The sequence below is a fragment of the Gorilla gorilla genome, chromosome 1 (genome assembly GCF_029281585.2).
Source record: "Gorilla gorilla gorilla isolate KB3781 chromosome 1, NHGRI_mGorGor1-v2.1_pri, whole genome shotgun sequence".
Classification (NCBI taxonomy): Eukaryota; Metazoa; Chordata; class Mammalia; order Primates; family Hominidae; genus Gorilla; species Gorilla gorilla.
In genome coordinates, this window is record NC_073224.2 from 188,589,349 (window position 1) to 188,607,271 (window position 17,923).

Consider the following 17,923-nt stretch of genomic DNA (forward strand, 5'->3'; position numbering starts at 1 on the left):
AATGGCCTTCTTTGTCTCTTTTGATCTTTGTTGGTTTAAAGTCTGTTTTATCAGAGACTAAGATTGCAACCCCTGCCTTTTTTTGTTTTCCATTTGCTTCATAGATCTTCCTCCATCCTTTTATTTTGAGCCTATGTGTGTCTCTGCACGTGAGATGGGTTTCCTGAATACAGCGCAGTGATGGGTCTTGACTCTTTATCCAACTTGCCAGTCTGTGTCTTTTAATTGGAGCATTTAGTCCATTTACATTTAAAGTTACTATTGTTATGTGTGAATTTGATCCTGTCATTATGATGTTAGCTGGTTATTTTGCTCGTTAGTTGATGCAGTTTCTTCCTAGCATCGATGGTCTTTACAATTTGGCATGATTTTGCAGTGGCTGGTACTGGTTGTTCCTTTCCATGTTTAGTGCTTCCTTCAGGAGCTCTTGTAAGGCAGGTCTGGTGGTGACAAAATCTCTCAGCATTTGCTTGTCTGTAAAGGATTTTATTTCTCCTTCACTTATGAAGCTTAGTTTGGCTGGATATGAAATTCTGGGTTGAAAATTCTTTTCTTTAAGAATGTTGAACATTGGCCCCCACTCTCTTCTGGCTTGTGGAGTTTCTGCCGAGAGATCCGCTGTTAGTCTGATGGGCTTCCCTTTGCGGGTAACGCGACCTTTCTCTCTAGCTGCTCTTAACATTTTTTCCTTCATTTCAACTTTGGTGAATCTGACAATTATGTGTCTTGGAGTTGCTCTTCTCGAGGAGTATCTTTGTGGCGTTCTCTATATTTCCTGAATCTGAATGTTGGCCTGCCTTGCTTGATTGGGGAAGTTCTCCTGGATAATATCCTGCAGAGTGTTTTCCAACTTGGTTCCATTCTCCCTGTCACTTTCAGGTACACCAATCAGATGTAGATTTGGTCTTTTCACATAGTCCCATATTTGTTGGAGGCTTTGTTCGTTTCTTTTTATTCTTTTTTCTCTAAACTTCCCTTCTTGCTTCATTTCATTCATTTCATCTTCCATCACTGATACCCTTTCTTCCAGTTGATCGCATTGGCTCCTGAGTCTTCTGCATTCTTCATGTAGTTCTCGACTTTTGGTCTTTGATGATGGTGATGTACAGATGGGTTTTTGGTGTGGATGTCCTTTCTGTTGGTTAGTTTTCCTTCTAACAGACAGGACCCTCAGCTGCAGGTCTGTTGGAGTTTGCTAGAGGTCCACTCCAGACCCTGTTTGCCTGGGTATCAGCAGCGGTGGCTGCAGAACAGCGGATTTTCGTGAACCGCGAATGCTGCTGACCGCTGACAAATCTTAATTCAGATATCACCTTCTCAGTGAAGCTTATTCAGGCCACTCTGTCTGACATTTACAAGTACCACTACTCAGCTCAGTGCTCCCAGATTACTATTCTCTACTTTTCTTCTTTCATTGTAACTTATTACTTTCCATCTTATTATATAAATTACTTTACTTTTATCTGTTTCCTTTTCATCCTATTAGAAATTAAGCTCCAGAAGGAATTGAGATCTTTGTTTTCACTGATATAACCCAAGAACCTGAAAATATGCCTGGGCGTATGTTACTGAATGAAAAAATGAGCCAGCTGCTCTTCTCAGAGAACATGTAATGGGAGTCTAGTGGGTAGACATTATTTATTTTGTTATGATAAGTAGTTTTTTTTAATTGTGGTAAAATATACATAACATAAAGTTTGGCATTTTAACCTTTTTTAAATGTACAGTTCACGAGCATTAAGTACATTCACATTGTTGTGCAATTATCTCCACCATCCATCTCAAGAACTTTTTTCATATTCCAGAACTGAAATTCTGTATCCATTAAATAATAACTCCCTATCCTCCCTCTCACCAAACCCTAACAACCATCATTACTACTCTGCATACTTCATATAAGTGGAATCATTAAAAAAATTTGTATTTTGGTGATTGGCTTATTTCATTTACCATAATGTCCTCAAGGTTCATCCATATGGTAGAATGTATCTGAATTTTTTACCTTTTTCAGGCTTGATAATATTCTATTATATGTGTATACTGCGTTTTGTTTATTTGTTCATTCATTAGTGGACACTTAGTTGCCGTCACATTTTGTTTGTGTGCATAATGCTACTGTGAATGTGAGGGTACAGATATCTGAGTCCATGCTTTCAATTCTTTTGGGTATAATTCTAAAAGTAGAATTGCTGGATCATATGGTAATGCTGTTTTTAGTTTTTTGAGAAATGATCATACTATTCTCCACAGCAGCCATACCATTTTATACACCAGCCAACAGTTCACAGTGGTTCCAATATTTCCACATCTTTGCCATCCCTTACTACTTTCTGTTTTATAGGCATCCTAATGGGTGTGAAGTGGTATCTTATTGCTTTGATTTGTATTTCCCTAATGATTAGTATGTAGTGCCTTTTTTTATATGCTTATTGGCTATTCATATATCTTCTATGGAGAAATACCTATTCAAGTCCTCTGCCCATTTCTAAATCAGGTTGTTGTTGTTGAATTTTTTATATATCCTAGATATTAACCCCTTATCAGATAAATGATTTGCAAATATTTTCTCCCATCCTGTGGGTTACCTTTTCATTCTGTTAATACTGTCCCTTGGTGAACAAAAGTTTTTAATTTTGATGTAGCTCATTTTATCTATTGTGTTGTTGTTGCCTTTGCTTTTGGTGTTATAACCAAGAAAGCGTTGCTAAATCCAATATCAGGAAGCATTTCCCCGATAAGTTTTATAGTTTTAGCTCTTACATTTAGGTATTTAATCCATTTTGAGTTAATTTTTGTATATTGTGTGAGGTAAGAGTCCAAGTCCAACTTCATTCATTTGCATATGGATATTCAGTTTTCCCATCATCTTTTCTTGTAAAGACTGTCCTTTTTCCATTGTTTGTTCTTGGCACGTTTCTTGAAAATCATTTGACCATATATGTGAGGGTTTATTTCTGGATTCTGTATTCTGTTCCATTGATCTATATGGTTTGTATTTATGCAGTTCCTCACTGTTTTAATTACTATTGCTTTGAAATAAGATTTGAAATCAGAAAGTTTGACTACCAACTTTGTTGTTCCTTTTTAAGACTGCTTTGGGCTGGGCACAGTGGCTCATGCATGTAATCCCAGCACTTTGGGAGGTTAAGGTGGGTGGATCGCCTGAGCTCAGGAGTTCAAGACCAGCCTGGCCAGTGACTGAGTTCAGGAGTTCAAGACCAGCCTGGGCAACATAGTGAGACTCCGTCTCTTCAAAAAAATGCAAAAATTAGCCAGGCATAGTGGCATGCACCTGTACTCCCAGCTACTTGGGAAGCTGAGGTGGGAGGATCACTTGAGCCGAGGAGGCAGAGATTACAGTGAGCCAAGATCATGCCACTGCACTCTAGCCTGGGTGACAGAACCAGACCCTGTCTCAAAAAAAAAAAAAAAAAGAAAGAAAAAGAAAAAGACTGCTTTGGCTATTCAGGTTCCTTGAGATTCCATATGAATTTTAGGATGAATTTTTCTATTTCCGCCGAAAGAAAAAGTCATTAGGATTTTTGATAGGGATTGCATTGAATCTGTAGATATCTTTGGGTAATATTACCAACTTAAAAACATTAAGTCTTCTAATCTGTGAACATGGGATGTCTTTCCATTTGTTTGTGTTTTTAATATCTTTCAGAATGTATTGTATTGTCAGTATACAAGTCCTCCTTGGTTAATTCCTAAGTATTTCATTCTTTTTGATGCTGTTGTAAATGGAATTGTTTTCTTAATTTCCTTTCCAGATTGTTCATTGTTGGTATATAGAAATATGACTGATTTTCATATGTTGATTTTTGTATCCTGCAACTGTGCCAAATTCAGCTATTAGTTCTAATGGTTTTTTGGTGGAATCTTTAGGGTTTTCTACATATAAGATCATGTTATTTGCAAACAGATTTTATTTCTTTGTTTTGAATCTGGATGCCTTTTATTTCTTTTTCTTGCCTAAGTGCTTTGGCTAGGACTTCCACTACTATATTGCAGGGATCCCCAGACCCTGGGCCACAGACCAGTACCAGTCTGTGGCCTGTTAGGAACCAGGCTGCACAGGAGGAGGTGAGTGATGGGCAAGTGAGCAGTACCTAATGCCTGAGCTCCGCTTCCTGTCAGATCAGCAGCAGCATTAGATTCTCATAGGAGCTTGAACCTTATTGTGAACTGCACATGTGAGGGATCTAGGTTGTGTGCTCCTTATGAGAATCTAACGCCTGATGATCTGAGGTGGAACAGTTTCATCCTGAAATCATTACCCTCATCCCACCTCCAAGTCCTAAAAAAATTGTCTTCCACAAAACCGGTCCCTGGTGCCAGAAAGGTTGAGAACTGCTGCTATATAGAATAGAAGTGGTAGAAATGGTAAGAGCACGCATCCTTGTCTTGTTCCTTATTGTAGAGAAATGGTTTCAGCCTCTCAAGATTGAGTGTGATATTCACTGTTGGCTTTTCATATATGGCCTTTATTAAGTTGAGGTAGTTTTCCTTCTATTCTTAGCTTGTTGAGTGTTTTTATCATGAAAGGGTTTTGAATTCTGCCAAATGCTTTTGTTGCATCCATTGAAATGATTGGTGTTGTATTTTTCCCCTCATTCTGTTAATGTGGTGTATTACATTGAATGATTTTTGTATGTTGAACCATTCTTATATTCCAGGAATAAATCCCACTTGGACATGGTGTATAATCCCTTTAATGTGCTGTTGAATTCTGTTGAGGATTTTTACAAAAATATTCGTAAAGGATATTGATCTATAGTTTTCTTTTCTCATCTATATGTCTTCATCTGGCTTTGATATCAGAGTAATACTGGCTTCACAGAATGAGTATGGAATTGTTCCTGCCTCTTCAATTTTTTGGAAGAGTTTGAGGGAGATTGGTTTTGATTATACTTTAAATGTTTGGTAGAATTCACCCTTGAAGTCATGTAATCGTGAGGTTTTCTTTGTTGGGAGGTGTTTTGTTTTGTTAATTTTAAAAATAATGGTGGCCGGGCACAGTGGCTCACGCCTGTAATCCCAGCACTTTGGGAGGCTGAGGCGGGTGGATCACTTGAGGTCAGGAGTTCAAAACCAGCCTGGCCAACATGGTGAAACCCCGTCTCTACTAAAAATACAAAAATGAGCCAGGCGTGGTGGTGGGCGCCTGTCATCCCAGCTACTCAGGAGACTGAGGTAGGAGAATCTCTTGAACCCGGGATGTGGAGGTTGCAGTGAGCCGAGATTACGTCACTGCACTCCAGCCTGGGCCACAAAGCGAGACTCCGTCTCAAAAAAAAAATTAAAAATATGGAATGCCACAAGAATTTGCATGTTGTCCTTGCACAGGGGCCATGCTAACCTTCCCTGTATCTTTCTAGTTTTAGTATATGTGCTGCTGAAGTGAGCACTGTTAGAAGGTTTTTGATTACAGATTCAATCTCTTTATTAGTTATGAGTCAATTCAGATTTTCTGTGTTTTTGTGATTCAGTCTCCATGACTTGTGTTTCTCAGAATTTGTTCTTCTCATTTATATTATTCGGTTTGTTGATGTATAATTGTTTGTAGCACTGTGTTAACAATCCTTTTTATTTCTGTGAAATTACTAGTAATGTCCCCTCTTTCATTTCTGATTTTAGTTATTGAGTCTTGTTTTCTTAGCCCATCTAGGAATGTCAATTTTGTTGATCTTTTCAAAGAACAAACTCTTGGTTCTATTGATTTTCTCTATTTTTCTATTCTCTGTGTTGTCTCTGCTCCAATTTTTATTATTCATTTCTTTCTGCTAGCTTTGAGTTTAGCTTGCTTTTCTTTTTTTAGGTCCTTTACAGTGTAAAGTTAGGTTGTTGATTTGAGCTCTTCTTTTTTAAGTATTTATAGTTAGAAGTTTATCTCAGCACAGCTTTTGCTGCTACATCCCGTTAATTTTGGTAATGCTGTGTTTCCATTTTCATTTGTTTCAAGATATTTTCTAATTTTCTTTGTGATTTTTCTTTGACCAATTGGTTGAGTGTGATATTTAATTTCCACCTATTTGTAGGTCGTCTAGTTTTGCTTCTGCTGTTAATTTTTAGTTTTATTCTGTTTTAATTGGAAGAGATACATTTATTTATTATTTTTATTTTGAGATAGAGTCTCATTCTGGCACCCAGGCTGGGGTGCAATGGCGCGAACTCGGCTCACTGCAACCTCTGCCTCCCGGGTTCAAGCAATTCTCCTGCCTCAGCCTCACAAGTAGCTGGGACTATAGGCGCCCACCACCATGCCCGTGTCATTTTTGTATTTTTAGTAGAGACGGGGTTTCACCATGTTGGCCAGGCTGGTCTCGAACTCCTGATCTCAAGGGACCTGCCCATCTCGGCCTCCCAAAGTGTTGGGATTACAGGCATGAGCCACTGCACCTGGCCAGAAGAGATATTTTTATGATTTCAATTTTTTAAAATTCATTAAGAGTTGTTCTATGGCCTAAAGTATGTTCTGTCTTGGAGAACATTAGATATGTACTTGAGAAAATGTGTATTCTGCTATTGTTGGGTGGAGTGTTCTGTATATATCTGTTAGGTCCAGTTGATCTAAAGTGTTGTTCAAGTCCTCTCTCTCCTTATTGATCTTCTGTTTTATTCACATTGAAAGTGAGATATTGAAGTCTCCAACTGTTACTGTAGAGCTGTCTGTTTCTCCCTTCAGTTCTGTCAGTGTTTAATGTATATATTGAAGAAGCATGTTTGGTGCATGTATGTTTATAAATGTTACATCATATTGGTAAATTGACACTTTATTTATTGTATAATGTCCATCTTTGTCTCTTGTAACAGTTGTAGAGTTAAAGTCTATTTTTTCTGATATTAAGATATCTCTGCTCTCTTGATATTCTATTTGCATGAAGTATTTTTTTTCATCTTTTCCCTTTCAAACTATGTGTGTCCTTAGATCTAAAGTGAATCTCTCTTATACAGCATGTAGTTGTATTTTGCATTTTTTTTCTACCAGTTTGTGTCTTTTCATTAGAGAGTTTAATCCATTCACATTTAAAGTAATTACTGATAGGGAAGGACTTATTATTGTCATTTTGCTGTTTGTTTCTGTATGTCCTATAGTTTTATGTCCCTTATTTCCTCTATTACGGTCTTCATTTATGTTTAGTTGATTTTTTGTAGTGACATTTTTTATTCCCTCCTCGTTTCCTTGTACTCTTTTCTCTGTGTTTCATGGAGATTACACAAAACTTCCTACAATTATAACAGTCTATTTTAAACTGATAAGACTTAATTTCAATTGGATTCAAAACCACTCCTTTACAGCTCCACTCCCCACTTTATGTGGTTGAAAGTCACAATTTACTTCTAAAGTTGAGTTGTGAGCCAGTATTATAGTAATACTATTTTTTATATTTGTCCATATGTTGATATTTACCTTTATCAGAGAGAACTTTATATTTTCATTTGGTGTCTAACATCCTTTCATTTCAACTTGAATGACTCCCTTTAGCATTTCTTTTTTTTCCTTTTTTTTTTTTTTTGAGGCAGAGTTTTGCTCTTGTTGCCCAGGCTGGAGTGCAGTGATGCAATCTCGGCTCACTGCAACGTCTGCCTCCTGGGTTCAGGCGATTCTCCTGCTTCAGCCTCGCTAGTTGCTGGGATTACAGGCATCTACCACCATGCCTGACTAATTTTTTTTTTTTTTTTTTTTTTTCCTGGAAGCAGAGTCTCACTCCAGGCTGGAATGCAGTGGCAAGATCTTGGCTCACTGCATCCTCCCCCTGTCGCTTCAAGTTGTTCTCCTGCCTCAGCCTTCGAAGTAGCTGGGACTACAGGCACGCACCACCATGCCCCACTAATTTTTGTATCTTTAGCAGAGATGGAGTCTCACCGTGTTTGCCAGGCTGGTCTTGAACTCCTGACCTCAAGTGATCCGTCCACCTTGGCCTCCCAAAGTGCTGGGATTACAGGCATGAGCCACCACGCCCAGCCATGCCTCACTAATTTTTGTATTTTTAGTAGAGATGGGGTTTCACCATGTTGGCCAGGCTGGTCTCAAACTCCTGACCTTACGTGATCCACCCACCTTGGCCTCCTAAAGTGCTGGGATTACAGGCATGAGCCACCGCTCCCAGCCCCTTTAGCATTTCTTATAGAGTAGGTCTAGTGGTAATAAACCATTCCATTTTTGTTTATCTGGGAATATCTTAATTTCTCTCTTGTTTGTGAAGGACAGTTTACCAGATACAGAATTCTCAGTTGACAGTGTTTTTTTCGAACCCTTCAATATATTCCCCTACTCCCTTCAAGGTTTCTGCTGAGAAATTCACTGATAATTTTATTGAGGATCCTGGCCAGGCACTGTGTCTCATACCTGTAATCCCAACACTGTGGGAGGCCGAGGTGGGAGGATCACTTGAGGTCAGGAGTTCGAGACTAGCCTGGCCAACATGATGAAACTCCATCTCTACTAAAAATACAAAAATTATCCGGGCGTGGTGGCTTGCGCCTGTAGTCCTAGCTACTCCAGAGGCTGAGGCGGGAGAATCACTTGAACCCGGGAGGCAGAGGTTGCAGTAAGCCGAGATGGCGCCATTGCACTCCAGACTGGGTGACAGTACGAGACTCCATCCAAAAAGAAAAAAAAAAATTATTGAGGATCCCTTGTGCGTGATGAGTCAGTTTTCTCTCACTGCTTTCACAATGCTCTCTTTGTTTCTGTCTTTCAGCAGTTTGATTATAATGTAACTCAATATAGGACTCTTTTGAGTTTATCCTACATGGAGTTTGTTGACCTTTTTATATATCCGTGTCTTCCCTCAAAGTTGGGGAGTTTTGGCCATTATTTCTTCAAATAAGCTCTCTGCCTCTTTCTTTCCGGTATAAAGATTAGTGTGGGGGTGTCTCCATTGTTCTTTTTTTTCCCCTCAAACTTAGAGCTGGAAGAAACCTTAGACATCCTGTGGGCCAGAATTTCATATTACCTTCCACAAAACTAACTTCCAGAGAGGTCTTCAGGAAGTTGGCAAATTTTAGTTACGTATTTTTAAAGTGTCTTTGAACTTTTAAGAACTACATCTCGTTAAGTATATGTATTTGTATATATTATTATCCAAATTTTAACAAATTAGAGTGCATTGGTGCTTTAAAGTGCTGTCAACTACTCTGAGAATGCAAAATTCTTGTTTTAAAATGTGTATCTTACAACTCCTTCCTTGGATGAATTAGATTTTTTTAGATGGAGAAACCAAAATCAAGTACAGCCATACCTTGGAGACATTATGGTTTTGTTTTGTTTTAGGAACCCAGGCTGGTCTCGAATTCCTGGGCTCAAGCGGTCCTCCCACCTCAATCTCCTAAAGTGCTAGGATTACAGGTGTGAGCTGCTGCACCTGGCCCAGCATGGGTTCTTTTCCATACCACCACAATAAAGCAAATATTGCAATAAAAGAAGTCACATATAAAAGTTATGTTTTCACTATACTCTGGTCTATTAAGTGTGCAGTAACATGTCTAAAAAATGCACGTGTCTTAATTAGAAAATGCTTCATTGCTAAAAAAAAAAAAAAAAAAAAAAGCTAATGATCGGGCACAGTGGCTCACACCTGTAATCCCAGCACTTTGGGAGGCCGGGGTGGGTGAATCACCTGAGGTCAGGAGTTCAAGACCAGCCTGCTCAATGTGGTGAAACCACGTCTCTACTAAAAATACAAAAAATTAGCCAGGCGTGGTGGCGGGTGCCTGTAATCCCAGCTACTTGGGAGGCTGAGGCAGGAGAATTGCTTGAACCCAGGAGGCTGAGGTTGCAGGGAGCTGAGATAGTGCCATTACACTCCAGCGTGGGCAACAAGAGTGAAACTCCATCTCAAAAAAAAAAAAAAAAAGCTAATGATTATTTGAGCCTTCAACAAATTTTAATCTTCTTGGTGGTGGAGGATCTTGCCTCAATATTGGTGGCTGCCGACTGATCAAGGTGTTAGCTGCTGAAGGTTGGGGTGCCTGTGGCGATTTCTTAAAATAACACTGAAGTTTGTCACATCAATTGACTCTTCCTTTCCTGTACGATTTCTTTTAGCATGTGACACTGTTCGATAGCCTTTTACCCACACAAGATAGTCTTTGAAAATTGGTATCAGTCCTTTTAGATCCTGCTACTGCTTCACGAACTAAATTTATGTAATATTCTAAATCCATTGTTCTCATCTCAACAATGTTCACAGCATCTTCACCAGGAGTACATTCTATCTCAAGAAATCACTTTCTTATCTGTAGAGGCAACTCCTTTTTGGTTCCAGTTTTATCATGAGATTTCAGCAATTCAGTCACATCTTCAGGCTCTACTTCTAATTGAAGTTCCCTTACTAATTTGTACCACGTCTGCAGTTACTTCCTCCACTGAAGTCTTGAATCCATCAGTAATCCATGATGGTTGGATGTAACTTCTTTCAAAGTCCTCTTACTATTGCTATTTTCACCTCCTTCCATGAGTCACACTGTTTTTGTTTTGTTTTGTTTGAGACGGAGTTTCACTCTTGTTGCCCAGGCTGGAGTGCAATGGAGCTGTCTCGGCTCATTGCAACTTCCGCCTCTTGGGTTCAAATGATTTTCCTGCCTCAGCCTTCCAAGTAGCTGGGATTACGCCCGCCACCACGCTCAGCTAATTTTTTGTATTTTTAGTAGAGACAGGGTTTCACTATGTTGGCCAGGCTGGTCTCGAACTGCTGACCTCAGGCGATCCACCCCGCCTCAGCCTCCCAAAGTGCTGGGATTACAAGCGTGAGCCACTACACCCGGCCTGAGTCACACTGTTCTTAATAGCATCTAGAATGGTGAATCCTTCCCAGGAGGTTTTCAGTGTACTTTGCCCAAATCCATCAGAGGAATGGCCGTCTATGGCAGCTATAGCCTTATAAAGTGTATTTCTTAAATAATAAAACTAGAAAGTCAAAATTACTCCTTGATTTGCAAGAATTACTGCCTGGCTGCAAGAATGGATGTTGTGTTAGCAGGCATGAAAACAACATTCATCTCCTTATACATCTTCATCAGAGCTCTGGGTGACTTAGGTGCATTGTCAGTGAGCAGATTTTTGGGTTTTTTTGTTTGTCTGTTTGTTTTGAGACAGTCTCCCTCTGTTGCCCAGGCTGGAGCACAGTGGTGCAATCTCAGCTCACCACAACCTCTGCCTCCCAGGTTCAAGCAATTCTCCTGCCTCAGCCTCCCAAGTAGCTGGGACTACAGGCACATGCCACCACATACAGCTGATTTTTGTATTTTCAGTAGAGACAGGATTTCACCATGTTGGCCAGGCTGGTCTCGAACTCCTGACCTCAAGTGATCTGCCCACCTTGGCCTCCAAAAGTACTGGGATTACAGACGTGAGCCACAGTGCCCAGCCTAGCAGGAGTATTTTGAAAGAAATCTCTTATCTGAGCAGTGGATCCCAACAATGAGCTTAAAATATTCAGTAAAACATGCCATAAACAGCTGTGCTGTCATCCAGGCTTTGTTATTTTATTTCTACTGTCAATTTATCTTAATTCATAGGGGCCTTAGGATTTTCAGAATGGTCAATGAGCATTGGCTTCAACTTAAAAGTCGCCACAGCTGCATTAGCCCCATAGGAGACTCAGCCTGTCCTTTGATGCCTCAAAGCCAGACATAGACTTCTCTTTAGCTATGACAGTTGTAGATGGCATTTTCTTCCAGTAGAAGACTGCTTTGTCTACACTGAAAATCTGTTGTTTAGTGTAGCCACCTTTATAGATCAATTATCTAAGCTAGACTTCTGGATAACTTGCTGCAACTTCTGTATCAGTACTTGCTAAGTTTGTTTTCCTTCTTTTTAAAATCCTTTTGTTTGTGAAATGAAGAATGGACTGTTTTTTTAAGTTCCTATGGTTAAGTTGGCAAACCTGTTCTTGCCCTATTTATGTATTTATGTTGGTTTGTTTGTTTTGTTTTGTTTTTAGTTACAACGTAAGTCTTTTCCTACATTGTCTTCTTAAATGTAATTCCACTTGACATGAAAACTTTTAATTATGAGAATATGGAGAAGGAGAATTAGTTATTATTATATAGGTCATTCAGGTCAGTGGTTCCTAAATATCTTTTAAACTTTATATGGGGAAAAAGAGATATGTATATAGGTTTTTAATGTATTTATTTAATTAGTTTACTTGTTCATAAAATCCCAACTTCTGGAAACTACTGAGATTCTGAGAGGTGATGTTACATACCCAAGTCACAAACACAAGACATTTACCCGCCTTACTGGTACCCTTCTACCCTTATTATTTTCTTCCACTAGGTAGAATTCCACCAGGCAAAAAGATTGATCCTACGGAATAGGGGAATTGTTAAGCTTTCAAAATAAATAAAAACATGCCAGTAAATTTTTGTTCTTAAATGTTATATGATATATAACTCTACTCCAACCTCTAAAATATACTTGTTATCATAGGGATAGAAGCATATTAAATATGGTCGGGCGCGGTGGCTCACACCTGTAATCCCAGCAGTTTGGGAGGCTGAGGCAGGTGGATCACAAGGTCAGGAGATTGAGACCATCCTAGCTAACACGGTGAAACCCCGTCTCTACTAAAAATACAAAAAATTAGCCAGGTGTGGTGGCGGGCACCTGTAGTCCCAGCTACTTGGGAGGCTGAGGCAGGAGAATGGCGTGAACCCAGGAGGTGGAGCTTGCGGTGAGCCAAGATCGTGCCACTGCACTCCAGCCTGGGCGACAGAGCAAGACTCCATCTCAAAAAAAAAAAAAAAGTATATTAAATATTTTATGGCTGGGCGAGGTGGCTTACACCTGTAATTCCAGCACTTTGGGAGGCCGAGGCAGACAGGAGTTTGAGACCAGCCTGGCCAACATGGTGAAACCCCATCTCTACTAAAAATTCAAAAATTAGCTGGGCATGGTGGCATGCACCTGTAATTCCAGCTACTTGGGAGGCTGAGGCAGGAGAATCTCTTGAACCTGGGAGATGGAGGTTGCAGTGAGCCAAGATCATGCCACTGCACTCCAGCCTGAGCAACAGAGTGAGACTCCATCTCAAAAAAGGTATGTTAAATATTTTGCCTCACATTGAGATCTTGTTAGTATTTGCTTCTGGTGAATAGACACATTGCAGACTGTGAAAGAAAACTAAGGAAAGCAAATTTAGAATTCTTACTGTTTTTTGTTTTGTTTTGTTTTGTTTTGTTTTGTTTTGGAGACAGAGTTTTGCTCTTGTTGCCTGAGCTGGAGTGCAATGGCGCAATCTCAGCTCACTGCAACCTCCGCCTCCCGGGTTCAAGCGATTCTCCTGCCTCACTCTCCCGAGTAGCTGAGATTACAGGCACCCGCCAGCACACCCAGCTAATTTTTGTATTTTTAGTAAAGACGTTGGCCAGGCTGGTCTCGAAGCCCTGACCTCAGGTGATCCATCCGCCTTAGCCTCCCAAAGTGCTGGGATTACAGGCGTGAGCAACCGTACCCGGCAGGATACTTACTTTCTACATGTACTTTATAAAAATTATTTTTCCATTGTATTGTGAGATTAGTTTAAGTGCCAGAAATTTTTTTGTGTGGAATATTTTACTAACTCCTGACAGAAAATGCAGAACTTCCCAACTGTTAATTAAATCTTTATAACATCCTGAGGATATAGAAGGGAGCTCATGATCTCCCTAGAGCATCTTTGACTCCAGCAGGAGTAAAATACCCAGTAGGTTTTCCTTTTTACAGGCAATGACTCAGGCTAAACGTATATGTGTTCATGTATTTACTTAGCCTCTGCTTTCTTTCATATTTCTTCTCTTAATTTTCATCATTTCCAAAAACCACAAACTGTGACTGTCCTTCAAGTTCACTTAATTTTTTTTGGAGACGGAGTCTTGCTCTGTTCACCCAGGCTGGAGTGCAGTGGTGCAATCTCGGCTCACTGCCACCTCCATCTCCTGGGTTCAAGTGATTCTCCTGCCTCAGCCTCCCGAGTAGCTGAGATTACAGGCGTGCACCACCACGCCTGGCTAATTTTTGTATTTTTAGTAGAGACAGGGTTTCACCATGTTGGCCAGGCTGGTCTCGAACTCCTGACCTCATGCCATTTAATTGTGTCTTTGAAGGTAAATAATATATGGAACTGGATCCCAAATCCTGAGAATGCCAGAACTACAGGTCCAAAACATGATGCACTATTCTCAGCAGAGTTCAGAAGGGTCAGAACTCAAGGTGTTATGAGGCAGAGAACACATGAAATTCGTGCATTCCATTTAGCAGCCCCCATGAGACCAGAAATACACCCCAGGAGTCTTTGAAGATGGGGATAATTCAACTCCTGGTTTTATACATAAAAGAATGAGGAGTACCAAAAATGTTATGTTGAATTCTCTTCATTTTTCTCATACAATCTGAAGCCTGAGCTATCTTATCCTCAACTCATAGCAGCTGATGCTGCAGTTTAGGTTTGAGATCAGTCCCTCTATCCATTCAAGAGTGACCCGAGGCATAGAGCTCTAATCAGGACAGCTTTTTAACAAGAACCTTCTAGTGACATACTGGTTTAGTTTATAAGATTTTAATTTACAAATTTAAAAAGCTGCATCTTTAACTTTTTCTCCTTTTTCTTTTCTTTCTTCACATCACTCTTTTCCTTATCTATATCTTACTCTTTGTCATCTTTTCTATCCTTTTTGCTCCCTTCTGATTCCTGCCCTTCTTTCTTCTCTACATCCTGATTGGCAATCTTGTTGATGAAGTTGTGTAGGGCAACTATGGAATGTGTCAGGGAGGCAGAGTACCCCACTGCCATTTGGTCGTTGATCTTCAGGTACAAGGCCTTGACAGACTGCTGCAGGCTGATGTCTGGCAGCAGATTGAAGACTTCCTGCAGCTAATGATCTGGTGGTTGATTGGCAGCTTGCCTGTGGCTGTTTTTTCCAGGTAGCTCCTGATATCCAGAAGCTTGGAGTTCAGCCTCCTCAAACCATGGACCTCTTTGTGATCAGCTGGGAAAGACTGTCCACTGTAGCATCTTTGATGTCTTGTAACAAGTGTTCAGCTCCAGCTGCCTCAGCTTCCTCTGCTCCAGTTTCATTAGCCACATGCTCAAATGTTTTTGAGGTTGGAGCGCCATCATCATGGACTTCTCTCACTGAAATATATGCTTCTGTGGGCAGCCCCAGATCCTTTAGTTTCAGTCAGTAATACCAATACTGAGTTAGGTTAGTGTCTTTTCTTGAGTTCATTGATGGCAATGTTATTCTTGTGTAGTTTAGGGCCTGTGTGGTACCACCCAGCTATTCTTTGGCATTAATTTTCTTAAACATTCCATACATGTTTTCCAAATAATCATGGTCTAAAAACCAGACAGAATGATTTTTGTCATCTTCATCAAAAGGGACTCCAGAACTCTTGGATACATCAAGTACTTTTGTCTGCCATGACCCCAAAAGCACACCAACAATGCACTGCTGGTTTCCAACCTTGCTGATTCGGTTGAAATGATCCACCATACTGAGCAGCACCGGAAAGTGGACCACTGCCTTCCGCACTGCCAGCTCTGACATCTTGACACACACCGCCCACTAGGCCTAGCTCCCTGCAACCCACAAACTCCAGCAGTAGCAGCAAATCCTGTGAAGACTACTTAATTTTTTAATGAAAAAAATGTGTGTGCATGGGCAGGTATGAATTTATGTATAGTCATGCATTGCTTAATGATGGGAAAATGTGAGAAATGTGTGGTTAGGGGAACATCAGAAAGTATACTGACACAACCTGGATGGTGTAGCTTACTACGCACCTAGGCTATTTGTCATATAGCCTATTGCTCCTAGGCTTCAAACTTGTACAGCCTTGAATACTATACTGAATACTGTAGGCAGTTGTAACACAATGGTAAGTATTTATGTATCTAAACATATCTAAACATAGAGTAAAAATTCAGTATAGAAAATAGAAATGGTACATCTGTATAGGACACTTAACCATGAACAGAGCTTGCGGGGCTGGCAGTTACTCTGGGTGAGTCAGTGAGTCAAGTAATCAGTGAATGTGAAGGCCTAAGACATCACTGTACATTGTTGTAAACTTTATAAACACTGTACACTTACACTACACTAAATTTATAAAAAACATTTTTCTTCGATAATAAATTAACCTTATCTTACTGTAACTTTTTAACTTTGTAAAACTTTAAAAATTTTTTGAACTTTTTGACTCTTGTAATAAACCCCTAGTTTAAAACACTATACAGCTGTACAAAAATATTTTCTTTCTGTATATCTAAACTTTGCCTACTTTTAAATTTTTTCTTTTTTTCTTTCTTTTTTTTTAACTTTTAAACTTTTTTCTTAAATGTAAGATGCAAAAGAGAAAAAAGGAAAAAAAATTAATACACAAACAAACATGAGCCTAGGCCTGCACGGGGTCAGGACCATCAGTATCACTGTCTTCAACCTCCACATCTTGTCCCCCTGGAAGGTCTTTGGGGGCAGTCAAACACATGAAGCTGTCATCTCTTACGATAACAATGCCTTCTTCTGGTATATCTCCTGAAGGACCTGCCTGAGGCTCTTTTGCAATTAACTTATTTGTTGTATAAGTAGAAGGTGAACACTAAAATAACGATTGGCCGGGCACAGTGGCTTACACCTGTAATCCCAGCACTTTGAGAGGCCACGGTGGGTGGATCACCTGAGGTTGGGAGTTCGAGACCAGCCTGGCCAACATGGTGAAACTCAATCTCTACTAAAAAATACAAAAAAAATTAGCTGGGTGTGGTGGCATACACCTGTAATGCCAGCTACTCGGAGGCTGAGGCACAAGAATCGCTTTAACCCGGGAGGTGGAAGTTGCAGTGAGACGAGATCGCACGACCGCACTCCAGCCTGGGCAACAGAGCAAGATTCCATCAAAAAAACCAAAATAGGGTGGGCATGATGGCTCATGCCTGTAATCCCAGCACTTTGGAAGGCTGAGGTGGGTGGATCACCTGAGGTCAGGAGTTCGAGACCAGCCTGGCCAACAGCGAAACCCTGTCTCTACTAAAAGTGCAAAAATTAGCCAGGCATGGTGGTACGTGCCTATAATCTTAGCTACTCAGGAGGCTGAGGCAGGAGAATTGCTGGAACCCAGGAGGCGGAGGTTTCAGTGAGCCGAGATTATGCCACTGCACTCCAGCCTGGGCTACAGAGTGAGACTCTGTCTTTAAAAAAAAAAAAAAACAGCCTAACAAACAAAATAATAAAATAACGAAAAACTATAGTATAGTAAATACGTAAACCAGTAACATAGTTGTTTATTATTATTATCAAATACGGGTTGAGCATCCAAGGTCTGAAAAATCTAAAATTTGAAAATCTAAACCTTTTTGAGCACTGATATGATGCTCCAAGGAAATGCTTATTGGAGCATTTTGGGTTTCAGGATTTTTGGATTTGGAGTACTCAACTTATAAGCATATACAGTGCAGATATTCCAAAATCTGCAAAAATCTGAAATCCAAAACACTCCTTCTCCCAAGCATTTCAGATAAGGGATACTCAACCTGCATTGTGTACTCCACATAATTGTGTGTGCTATACTTTGATACGACTGGCAACACAGTAGGTTTGTTTACACCAACATCACCACAAACACATGAGTTATGCATTGGACTATGGATATTATGATGGCTATGAAATGATTAGGTGATAGGAATTTTTTAGCCCAATTATAATCTTACTGGGCCACCATCATATATGTAGCCTGTTGTTGACCAAACATTGTTATGTGGCGTATGTCAAGATTTCTGGTAGATAGCTGTTTTTCAGGGAATTATTTGTGAGCCTTAAGATTGGTTTTGCTTATTCCTTGTTATTCAGCTGGTTATGCTAAGAAATGTTATGATATTTGTTTGGAGAATTCTTAATAGACAGTTTCTGTCCCTTTTTTCTTTGCATATTTTCA

The 17,923-nt window shown here is 40.0% G+C and overlaps 1 protein-coding gene, 1 non-coding gene and 1 pseudogene across 5 annotated transcripts in view; 1 reads left to right on the forward strand and 2 right to left on the reverse strand.

Moving 5' to 3' along the window:
* The window catches only part of EPS15 (epidermal growth factor receptor pathway substrate 15), a 164,529-nt gene that overhangs the window by 131,956 nt on the left and 14,650 nt on the right, over positions 1–17,923 (forward strand). The window lies entirely within an intron of this gene.
* Positions 5,305–5,411, reverse strand: LOC115932169 (U6 spliceosomal RNA). The gene has a single exon (XR_004068491.1). It is a non-coding gene; the product is annotated as a U6 spliceosomal RNA (small nuclear RNA).
* LOC109028186 (26S proteasome non-ATPase regulatory subunit 7-like) lies at positions 14,543–15,540 on the reverse strand (annotated as a pseudogene).